Raw genomic sequence first — 11116 nt, forward strand, 5'->3', positions numbered from 1 at the left:
CCACACATTTGGTGATGCACTCACTGATGGTGTAGTGCTTGCAGGACTCTGTGGGTGGTGGGAGGCCAATATATCTAGGAGAGCTGGCCAGAGGGACACCTCCGCCCAAACCCACACCCACCAAGTGCAAGGTGGGGGGTTGGATTGCTCTGTTACTCAGAGTACTGCAGGCATTCGTGAAGATAGACCTACCCTACCTTTCAAATTATTTCAAGTTGACTTTTACTGTGGTGAGTTCGCGAAGGTAACAATATAAGATATATCCTCCTTATCTTCATGCGTTTTGTGCTAGTCCTACTCAGAGTAGATCCATTGAAGTTAATAGATAATTTAACTTCTGTTTATTAATTTCAGTGGGTTTATTCTGAATAGAATCTTGGAACACAAGGCTGCTGTCAGGAGAATTTCAGTACTTATATTGGTATGTTGTTTTACAGTTCTTACAAACAATTGCTAGTCACATCTACTAAGTGGGAATTTGCTATTCATTTTTGTTTCAAATTGAGATTTATACCACACCCTGCAAGAAAATTACTAGGGCTTGGTATGTATTGATCATTGTAATTGTCCTACAAATAAAGAAGTATGTTTTTGTTTTTACTGCTTCTGCGTTTCTCATGAATAAGGGTAATCCAGAACTGATTAATGGATGGCCTTCTGCTTGGATTTATTCATAAAATAAAGAATAGTCTTATTTGCAGTGATATATAAACTTCTGTACACTAAATTTTAGACACTGCTAGTCATATGCTGCCTATTTTCAGTGTTTTGTTCTTTGAACTCCTAATATAGTTTTTAAATTTGCTTTTTTATCATCAAATTGTGGCAATATTGTTTTTGCTCTTGCTGTTATTCGATTACAATCACATCTTTTGGGGTGTATTTTTTCTGCCTCTGGTTTTCTACCTGCTTCTTCATTTCCCTCCTCATTCTTCGGTGACTGTTCTTGGATATATTCCGCTTTGAATTATAAAAAGAAAAAGTATTGGTAGGAGGCATGTTTCATGGGGACAGGGCCAAAAGCCTCTCCCTGCTCCAGTGGCGTAGCGAGGGAAGGGTGTAGGGGGCTGAGCGCCCCAGGTTCCAGGGGAGGGGGGTGACAATTGGGCCCGCCCCGCCCCACCGGTGGGCCCCGAGCAAACTGCGGAACGAGGCAGCCTTGCCCCACAGCCTGCTCGCAAACCTGCTCGGTGGCCTGCGAGCAAGCTGCAGAGCGAGGCTGCTCCGCCCCGCGGCCAGTCCAGGGTCCGCCCGCCAGCGCTGCTATGGAGCTGTCGTGTGCCATCGGCGGCTCATGGGCTGTCACTGCTCCCACGGCGACCTTGCAAGCCGCTGAGCAATCGGCAGCTCGTGGGGCTGCTGAGCATGAGCGCGGGCATAAGGCCATGCTGCTTTTCACACTCAGCGGCTCACAAGGTCGCCGCAGGAGCTGCAGCGGCGGCCCGGTGGCGGAGCACACATGCGCCGATTTCGTGCATGCACACTCTGTCCTGACATTGCATCACGACGCAACGTCACAACATCCCACCCCCAGGGTGTGCCTCCATTCACCGCCCCTGGTAGCAAGGAGGCTTCCTCCGTGCCTGCCCTGCTCACTTTCTGTCTTTGTGAGTAACACGTGTCCCACCAATCTCTGAGGTGCATTTGAATGGGCACTCAAGATAATAAAATACCGGTAAACAAGGAAAGGAAAGGAAAGTAGAACAGCAGCATTAACATTCACCATAAAATTTAGCACAGGGTATAGAAGTCATCCAATGAAACAATTCACCTTGCATGATAGATTTAAGAATAGCAGTATGTCTATGCCACGCCATCTTGGAAAGGGAATTTTTTAAATCAAAACATATTTAGGAAGGAAAGAAAAGCCAGACTAACGTATCAGGAATATGTGGTTAATTTTATGAATCTTTTCTAATTCTCCCCTTAAAAGGATTTCTCAGAATCTATTCTTTATTTTTCCTTGTGTTAACTAAACATTTGTAGAGCACTTGTGAGTTTCATTTATTTTATCTGGGCTTGATCCAAACATATCTTTCTGCAAAACGATGCACTCCTTAAATTTGAAGAATAGAGTCTGAGCCAGCATCATTATGACATCACATATTTTTTTAAAAAATAGTGACACAATCAAGTAAGGGTTATTTATTTTTGATTGACTTCAAAGATGCATCTGATAATATAAAAAAATTGCTAAAATCACCCTGCCTTCAAATTATTCAACAGAGACAGTTAAAATTATTGGGTAAATTCTTGGAAGCTTAAACCACAAGGATTGACAAGTCAGAGGTTTCTTCTCTTCCCCTTAATCATTTAATGCACAATAGAAGCACTGACACAACAAAGATCAGTAAGACCACCAGTTAAGGTATTCCAGTTAAGACATGTGACTTTAAAATAACCCTACATTCAGATAATATTGTTACCAGTTTGAGTGACCCAACTACATTATTGGCTACTCCTGTTAAGATTATACTAGGCCCTGTTTGCGGATTTATTCATAAAAAGGTACAAACAGCACACTCACATCAACAGGAACTTCTTCGGGGATAAAGGCGGATTCCTTGCTCCACCCCAGGAAAGCTGCTCAGTCTTGTAGGCGAGAAGCAAGCATAGAAACAGGGAGACGTGGACAGAAAGAGGGCGGTATTCTCTTTGCAACAACTCAATGGGTGTCAAACAGAGCTTTAAACGAGATGAATGCTATAAAGAGATAAAGCGAAGAAGACAAAAGGAGCAGAGGATGATGAGTTTTGTCTTCAAGTTATTTTTCATTTGGCATGTGTCACAAGCCTAGCAACTTGACAGATTACGGATTTTCAAAATTTATAAAAATGCGACATGCGCAGAATGCCTTATCCATAGGCTAGAGAAGACAGGTTCTGCAACTTGCACAGCCCAGCAAATTCAGGGTGGAAAGGAAGCAAGACAAATTGATGGTTCTGCAATTACATAGGCTCATTTTTACCAACCTGCTTCATCACTTACTCAGGTACTGTGTATAGTCAAACACCTTGTCAACTTATCATAGTGGTGTATATCAAGTTTTGGGACCTAAGATGTAATCCAAGTTCTTCAAGACAGCACTTGCAAGCTTCCGTGATATTAATTCAAGGTGCAGTTTCGCCAAGCAGAGTAAGAGAACAAGAGCTCTTCAGTTGTGATCATAAGAAAATTCCATGATGTTGTAGGACACAGTTTGGAATCGAGGGAAGTCCTGTATCTTCAGAATGAGACTGTAAACGTGCAACAGTTTTTAAATACTGGGTGGAAGTTTCAGCTGGAAGAATCTACTAAGTATGGGAAATGTGCCTACTTTCATCAAGATTATACACTGATGGCTTCCTATGGTGACATTATTCAATCACATTCAATTTTATCACCGTGTTAAAAGTTCAATAAAAGTTTCCTTGTCTGAAGGAAAACCCCAAAAACAGATGACTCATTTTGAAATTTACTAGCACTAAAAAGTACCATGACCTTAGAAGAAGTGGAAATGGCTACTAAGTTCCAGTTCTGAGACTAGTCTTTCCCCACTTCTTGTGAAAAACGGAATTTTGAACAAATCTAAATTTAAAGGAGTCTCTCTAGCAACTTTGCTGGCATCAAACAAAATGAACTCCACAATGCTGTCTTATGTGGCTTTTTGTTGTTTGAACATAGTGAACCAGTGCAATGTCAATGAATTCAGAAATAAAATAATTAGCCTTGTAAGTATATACAGCTTAATATTATTTTTAGATTAGCATTATTTTCTATGAACAAAAGGTTCGTAATTATAATAAAATTGTTATAATATGTTCATTTCAGAATAACAGTAAAACCTGCCTGAACAGAGAATTTGTAAGTGAACAAGTCTTTTTTCAAATATTATTTTTACAAATATTTGTGCCATGCTGATCTTTAATGCTTATTTTTCTCCACCTTTTCAGGTAAACTTAAGTCTTCCTACTAAGTGGGTAAGAAAACAATTCAAAGACTTAAATTGACTTATATGCATTGTTGTTCTTAACATTTTATTATCAGCTGTTTAAAATTCTTGCGAGAATTAACAAGTTAATACCAATAATGTTATTGACATGTCTATTTGGAATTGTTATTAATTAGCAGGAGATGAGAATGTTGTTCCCAGATTAGTTTAAAAGGTGTAAGAGCATTTTTAAAAAATATAATATGTGTAATTGTTTCTTCATCATCATCATCTTAAATAAACTTAAAACTTAACTGGTTAGAACTGGATTTCATCTTCCACAAACGGAAATGCTTCTTCTGTTTCACAGAATGCTTTTGATCTAGCAGAAGAATGCTACTGATGGAGAGGAGTAGATGATAGCTGTCAATTTCCCCATTTCCCTTGGAGCCTCAAACACCACCTTCCACAGTGCTCCAGAGTTCCCACACCACCGCTCCGAGCTTGTTTCCACTGGCGGAAGTGAACTCTGAATCCAACTTAATAAGACAGGAACACCCCCCCCCCCCAATTTATTTATTTATTTATTTATTTTCCTTACTGCCCTATACCCAAAGGTCTCAGGGCGATTCACATAAGTTTATACAAACATTGATATACCACCATTCATTTTTTTTAAAAAATGAGAGTGGTTTACAACATAAAACCATACAATCAAAACCAGTAAAAACCCATAAAAATTACCTGCAACTTAGATATGTGAATACTTAAACAGACTGCATGCACTCAGTCTGCTTTCAACGTATACTGTACATCTACAGTATATATTTGTGTTGATTTTTTAATATATTAAAGTGGAAGCAGCGGGTTCATTAGATTTCTTTTCCAGACAGTTGTTGCAACACAAACAAAAACAACAACAAAAAAAACATTATCTGGATCTGCTAACCAGCTATATCAAAATCATCACCTTTCTTGAAATTACAAGGGTGACATTTGCAAATGAAATTTGAACATGTTATAAATTTTGGGTTACAAAAAGATGAAGACAAAGGGGTGTTAGAAGTGGAATGTGGCCCAATGGCTTTTGTTGATCATACCAGCATGAAAAGTGCATGGTTCTGAAATGTGAAATATGCATCAAAGTGAATAAACTAGAAACTGTGGCAGTTTTTAAGTTTCACAGAAATCAACAGTGCTGAACTCTCATGAATAGTACTTAACAGTGCTTAATCTGGATGGATCATACTGTATCATTTTTGTAACACATATATATGTTTAAATATATCTTAAAAACTACAGCCAAAAATGCATAAAACATGAAACAAAGTTCCCTCTTGCTCCCTACAAATGAGGGAAAAAATCTAATATTTACAAGAAAACTGTCAGATTTTGTCAACCTGCCATGCATTTAAAAAAAAAAAAATCTCTGAGTGACAAAGGACTAGACCAGGTTTTTCAATTGGATTCTCAAAAGTATATGTTATTTCAAATTATTATTTTTTGGGGTTGGCTAATTCAGATTCAGAATTATACAACTGTTTTCGATTTTGGTAAAGAAGCTTTAAATGCTCTCTTGAAATCATTTTAAATACTTCATTAAACTGAAGACTTGTAGGTAAAATGACATAACTTTAATTTCAAAATATTCACCAGAGCTAAGGTGTTTTTTTTTAAATAATAATAAAAACATACTAGGTTTGGATGTGAACCATTCCCCCTGCTATGTCTTGAGAACTGCATTCAACAGATGCACAATCTCATCCTATGCAAGTATTTAATTGGAAATAAGATCCATTGGGTTCAATGGGGTTTACTGCTAAGTAATTATGCAGATGGTTTCAACCCTAGAGGCTAGGCATTTAAAAACATTTTTGTGGCAAGCAGATGGTCCACTCTGTTCTAAGACCATTTTCTCATGAAGGAACCGTAGAGAGCTACAGTATTTATCTGACTGGAAATGTTATATGGGATAAGCGCATGAACGACTCAGTGTCTGCTGATCACCTACCTCCTTCTTGGAAACAGAAAGTCCTTCTCCGATGTTTATAAGGCTGGCATAGCTTAGCTTATTTTGGGAGTTTGTTGCCTGACTGAACAAATACCTGGGAGCCCAATTTAAAGACTTATAAATTGGCATGATTTGAGATTTTCAGAGTAAAACTTAGGTGGCCCCTTGGTGACCTATGCACTTTTATGTTAAGTATATTAGACATCCAATATAGATATATTTGCAATAGCATTTAACAATCTCTCTCCCTTACACTTCAGACCAGATAATTTTATGTTCTTAGATATCTGGTTTCCCTTTGCCCTTTAAAATTTATAGAAATAAAGATCAGGCCAGGCCGGGTGAAGGTTATAATTAGTTATGACATCAAAACCCATAACTGGTCAGTTCAGAAGTCAAATCTGAATGGTTGAAAAAACTACTGAGTGGCTGACTTGGTTGCAACAGCAATGTCCCTTGTGCATTCCAAGGTTGGGCACAGCACACTTCTGTTGTTGTGGTGGGTTTTTGTTTTTTTTTAAAGTAACAGTCTAAAAGTGGCTACCGCAGGGAAGCACAGGAGCTACGGAGAAATTGAACACAAAGTACGTAACGTGGACATAAATCACATTTAAAATGTGACGAATCCTCTCAAAGGGCAATAGCACGTCATCAAGAAAACCTGTTGTTCTGTGGGACTTTTTCTACCCTGATTTTTAGCTGTGCCACCCCTCTATCAATCTTGATTAGTAGTACTGGCGCCGAGTAGCCTACTGCCTAGAGAGTATAACAGAGAGTAAAACAGGAGTTGCAGCAGTGATTGCAAGTACATGGACAGGACCCCTGCACTAGCCACAAACAGGAGCCGGAAGTCGTTTTTTTAAAAAAGGAAGATAAAAAAAAAAACAGTTACAGGATCTGTTAAAAGTTCAACCGAGATGATGGTGCAAGAATTAAATGGGGAGACAATCATGTGTTCCAACAGTGCAAGTTTGGCCATCCCCTATTGTTACACAGTGAGTTACACCTCCGCTCACTTAACCATTAAGGATGGCTTCCACTCCATTGCTGAAATATAAACGCACACTAATAATACATTTGACCATGAATGACAATGTTAGCAATAAAATGGTAGTTTTATATTATGAGAAGTATGCCACAATTTCTAATCCAATATATGTATGTTTCAAGTACTGATCATTGTTTTATGCAGTGCTTTTTTCGGGGGGGGGGGCGCAGGGGGACGCATACCCCTAAACATTTTGTGAATCTTTTTACTTTTGTCCATTTGCTGTGTTTATTTTTCCCAATTTGAACTATAAAATGGTGAGCGTACCCCTAAACATTTTTTTTTTTTTAGAAAAAAGCACTGGTTTTATGCCATTTTCTAATATAGAGAATGGGGTTATGTTTTACACAGTGTATGTTTTACACAGTTGTCATTGTTATAAGTGCAGTTGGTTTTGACGTTAAAATAGTACTTATGTTTCTCAGACTGGTTGTAAATGGTCATGTCTTGATAAAGGATTTGAAGCTATTCAGAATCTGAAGCCAACCTCCAGGTGTGCTGAGAAGATTAAGGACCTTAATAAACGCTATACACAAATCAAGAGGAAACAGGCATGCAAGGTAGGTGGTGTATTCCTACGAATATAAAACACATATAAGAGTTTATATATTTGTAATGCTTAACAAATACAGCTACATTATTATGCACCATTTGTATTTATAAATCCTGCCCTTTTATCTTTCTAATTTCTATTTGGTTCTACACTTATTAGCAGTTCAAACAATTCCACAGCAGTTTCCATACAAAATCTGGATTTCTGTATTAATTTCTCAAATGGAGTTAATTTTCTAGTTATTTTTCTTGTAATGGTTTTTTTTTTTTTAACTGAAGAAGTAACATTTAAGAGGTTTTGTCGTGGTAGCAAGCTGTAAATGGTACAAAAATAAAAGCCACCCAGGAAGTGGCCTCTTCTGAAGTGGCTCCCACAGTTAGCCTTCTCAAGTGGGCTCACCTATTGCCTTGTTTGTGGTATTTTCAGCACCAGGTAAAGACTGTTCACCCAGGCCTTTTACATATTTAGGGAATCTGGGTGTCTATTTTTTAAATCTACTTTTAATTTTAAAACTGCTAAAAGTGTAAAAGAAATCTATTATCTTAATAACTAGCATCCTAAGGAAGGCCCACATAATGCTCCATGAATTTCAGAACAGTGAGATAGTCACCAATAATGCCTGTTCATATGGTTTTGAAGGACAAAGATGGTGTTCTCTCTTTTTTTTTTTTTTTTTTTTTTAAAAATGATTTTCAGGTTTATACATTTCAAGAAGTCCTATGGAACTTATTCTCAGGTAAATGTGCAAAAAAATAACAACCTCTTGTTTTACCTAACTATCATAAACCCCAGGGACCATTTTATTCCCTGACTTCAGAGAAAGAATGTCCCTGTATAGGGAAGTTTTTAAAATTTGATGTTTTATTGTGTTTTTCATATTTTGCTGGAAGCCGTCCAGAGTGGCTGGGGCAACCCAATCAGATGGGTGGCATTATTATTATTATTATCCACCAAAACTCTGTATGCCTAGTGATTATCCAGTTTTCTAAACACCAAAATGATGCACAAAGTGAGCAATTGTATAGTTCCTTTTCCAAAATACTTCAAAATGCTTCACATCCTTTCAACATCTCTGCAAAGCTGTCTCATGTTACCATCAGCATAGTGCAGATGGGGACTATGACTGAAAAAATGTGACCTAAATCCACTTGATGCCTGTTTTCTCTACATCCATGGCTGGAAAGCAGTGCACACACAATGTTAGCCGCAATCTATATTGATCCTGTCATTTCTTATGAAATGCTGCATTTTGATGCATCTTTTCCCCAACCTGTTTCAATCAGAATTGAGAAAAAAATGCTCTATGTTTTAAGCCATACCCAGTTTTAGAAAGATTGTTGGTGGGCCGAGTGAAGAAACTGGGAACTTCCTGACTGATAATCAAAGGCATTCATCATTACATCACACTATTTCTGTTCGCTTTCGCTAAGCCAAGAAGGGAAAATAAAAGCACTTGAATTTCTGTGTGCAATAAATCTGTCCTTTAAACTCGCTTGATAAAATGTATTAGACCATTCATCATGTCCCCCCCCCCTTCCACAGCCTGTAATCTGCAACGCAATGTGTGACAACTCCACTAGCGGAGATATGGGAAATTTTTTCAGTGAGGCTATAGAACATCTTCAAGCAGTGACACGGGAGAACATGAGGTCGATCTCAAATTAGTATTTACTGTATTTGACACATAAGGCCATATCTTTCAGTAACTTTCTGTAAAACCATAGAGCTGCCATATATGTGTGCAGAGAATAAAGATTTTCGTATGTTAGCTTTTTACTCCTTTTTTATTTTCCAAATGATTGTGCCAAGAGCTTTCTCAGCAAACAGGCCTGGGATATGCCAGGTAACTTGCATCATGATCTCTTTGCAAAAGTTTGAGGACCTCATTTAAAATAATCAATTTGCACAATGATACTCTTTTCTAATGAGCAACCCTATTTTAAAGGGCATTTCTTGACTAAAAGTTTCACAACCTGATGCTTCCAGACAATGCCTGGAGTTTACCTGGATTACAAGTATACAAGACAGCCCTACTAGAAAAATTAACCAGTAACCTGAAACTGACATGGGGACAAACAGAAGAAGACACCTTCACCCTGCTATGGTTCCCCTTCATCACACACGCAGCCCAACAAGACAATGACAAAAATCTACCGACAGCATACAAATCAATATGGCTAACCTGATCCAAAACACCCACCAACCCCACTCACACAGAAAACCAAAGATCACCACAGCCAACCACAAATGAACAATCACACCCTATGTCAATCCCAACCTCTCTCATCGCCAAAGAAACACAAGCGAACAACAGAGAACCTACACAATCAATGCTGACACCAAACCCTACATATATCAAGGAAAATAGAAACATCATCACCCCACCTCACCCATCCCCACCTCCTTTACTCCTTCCCTCCCTAATGTCTCAACAACCAAATCTGATTTGTAAAAATGTTACATGGAAAAAATACGAGAGAGACATTGCATTTACTTTTGTAAATCAAGAAAATCTTTAATTTTTTTTTAAAAAAAAGATATTTACAAGTATACAAGATGCCAAACTCCACACAGGGCAGAATTCAACATAGCGCTAAGAATATACTGTCAACACAAGCATTTCTTATTGCCCAACAGAATGATCTTCCTCTTCTTCCCAGTGCACTGATCTGGGGATTCTCCAAACTCTCCAGAGCAGATTTGGGGGAGAAACGGAGGGTGAAGTCAGGGGGGGGGAGCCCTGTTGCACTAGCACCTTGAACTGCCTTCTGCTAGTGGAATGGGTACTTGGATCTGGACCCAAACATTTTATTCATGTTTTATATCCTCCAACATCCCTCAGATGAAAATAGGGACATTTTTCACACACCCCAATTCCCCCCCCCCTTTCTATAGAGCATTTCCTATCAGAAGTGCTACCACCACTACATCATTGGGACAAGCACAAACACCCTCCACCATCCTGAGAAAACTCCTTAATCCCTATTTTATTTTTATTCTGTGGCATCTGTCCCAAATCAAAACTCTAGATAACCCAATGCTTGTGGCTTCATCGCCCAGATAACACTGCTCATAAAGTTCAGCATAACACATTCTATGAAGCCTTTACAGCATGCATCACCAAGGGCACCTGCAGGGTCCTGCCTGGTGCTGAAATCAGGCTTGAAAAAAGCTTTGTAACTGCTGTCAATAGGAGGTTTTTTCCAGTCCTAATTGTGACGGGTGGGTTATAACTGGGGAGAGTTTATTCCTCTCCACCCAAAATTCACCTCTGCCACCATTAGGCTTGAATGAAGCATTCTATTGTAGCCAATAGAAGACTTTGTTCAACCTTCACTGTAATCAAGGTGTTTTAGTATGTGCAATTTAGGAGGCTCTTACTAGGAAAGCAAGAACTAACTCTTCCTTCCCCAGCTGCCACCGACACCAAAATTGCCCTTCTCTCACTGCAATTAGCCTCAAAGAAGTCCTCATATCACCTGCAACAGAATACTTTTTGCAAGCCAAATTGCTGCCAGAGATGCGTGTGCACAGGTGGCTGTGTTGCACAAGCGCAAGGTTGCATGTGTTTGGTTGTTCACATACATGGTGTCC

The sequence above is a fragment of the Lacerta agilis genome, chromosome 2 (assembly GCF_009819535.1).
Source record: "Lacerta agilis isolate rLacAgi1 chromosome 2, rLacAgi1.pri, whole genome shotgun sequence".
Taxonomy (NCBI): Eukaryota; Metazoa; Chordata; class Lepidosauria; order Squamata; family Lacertidae; genus Lacerta; species Lacerta agilis.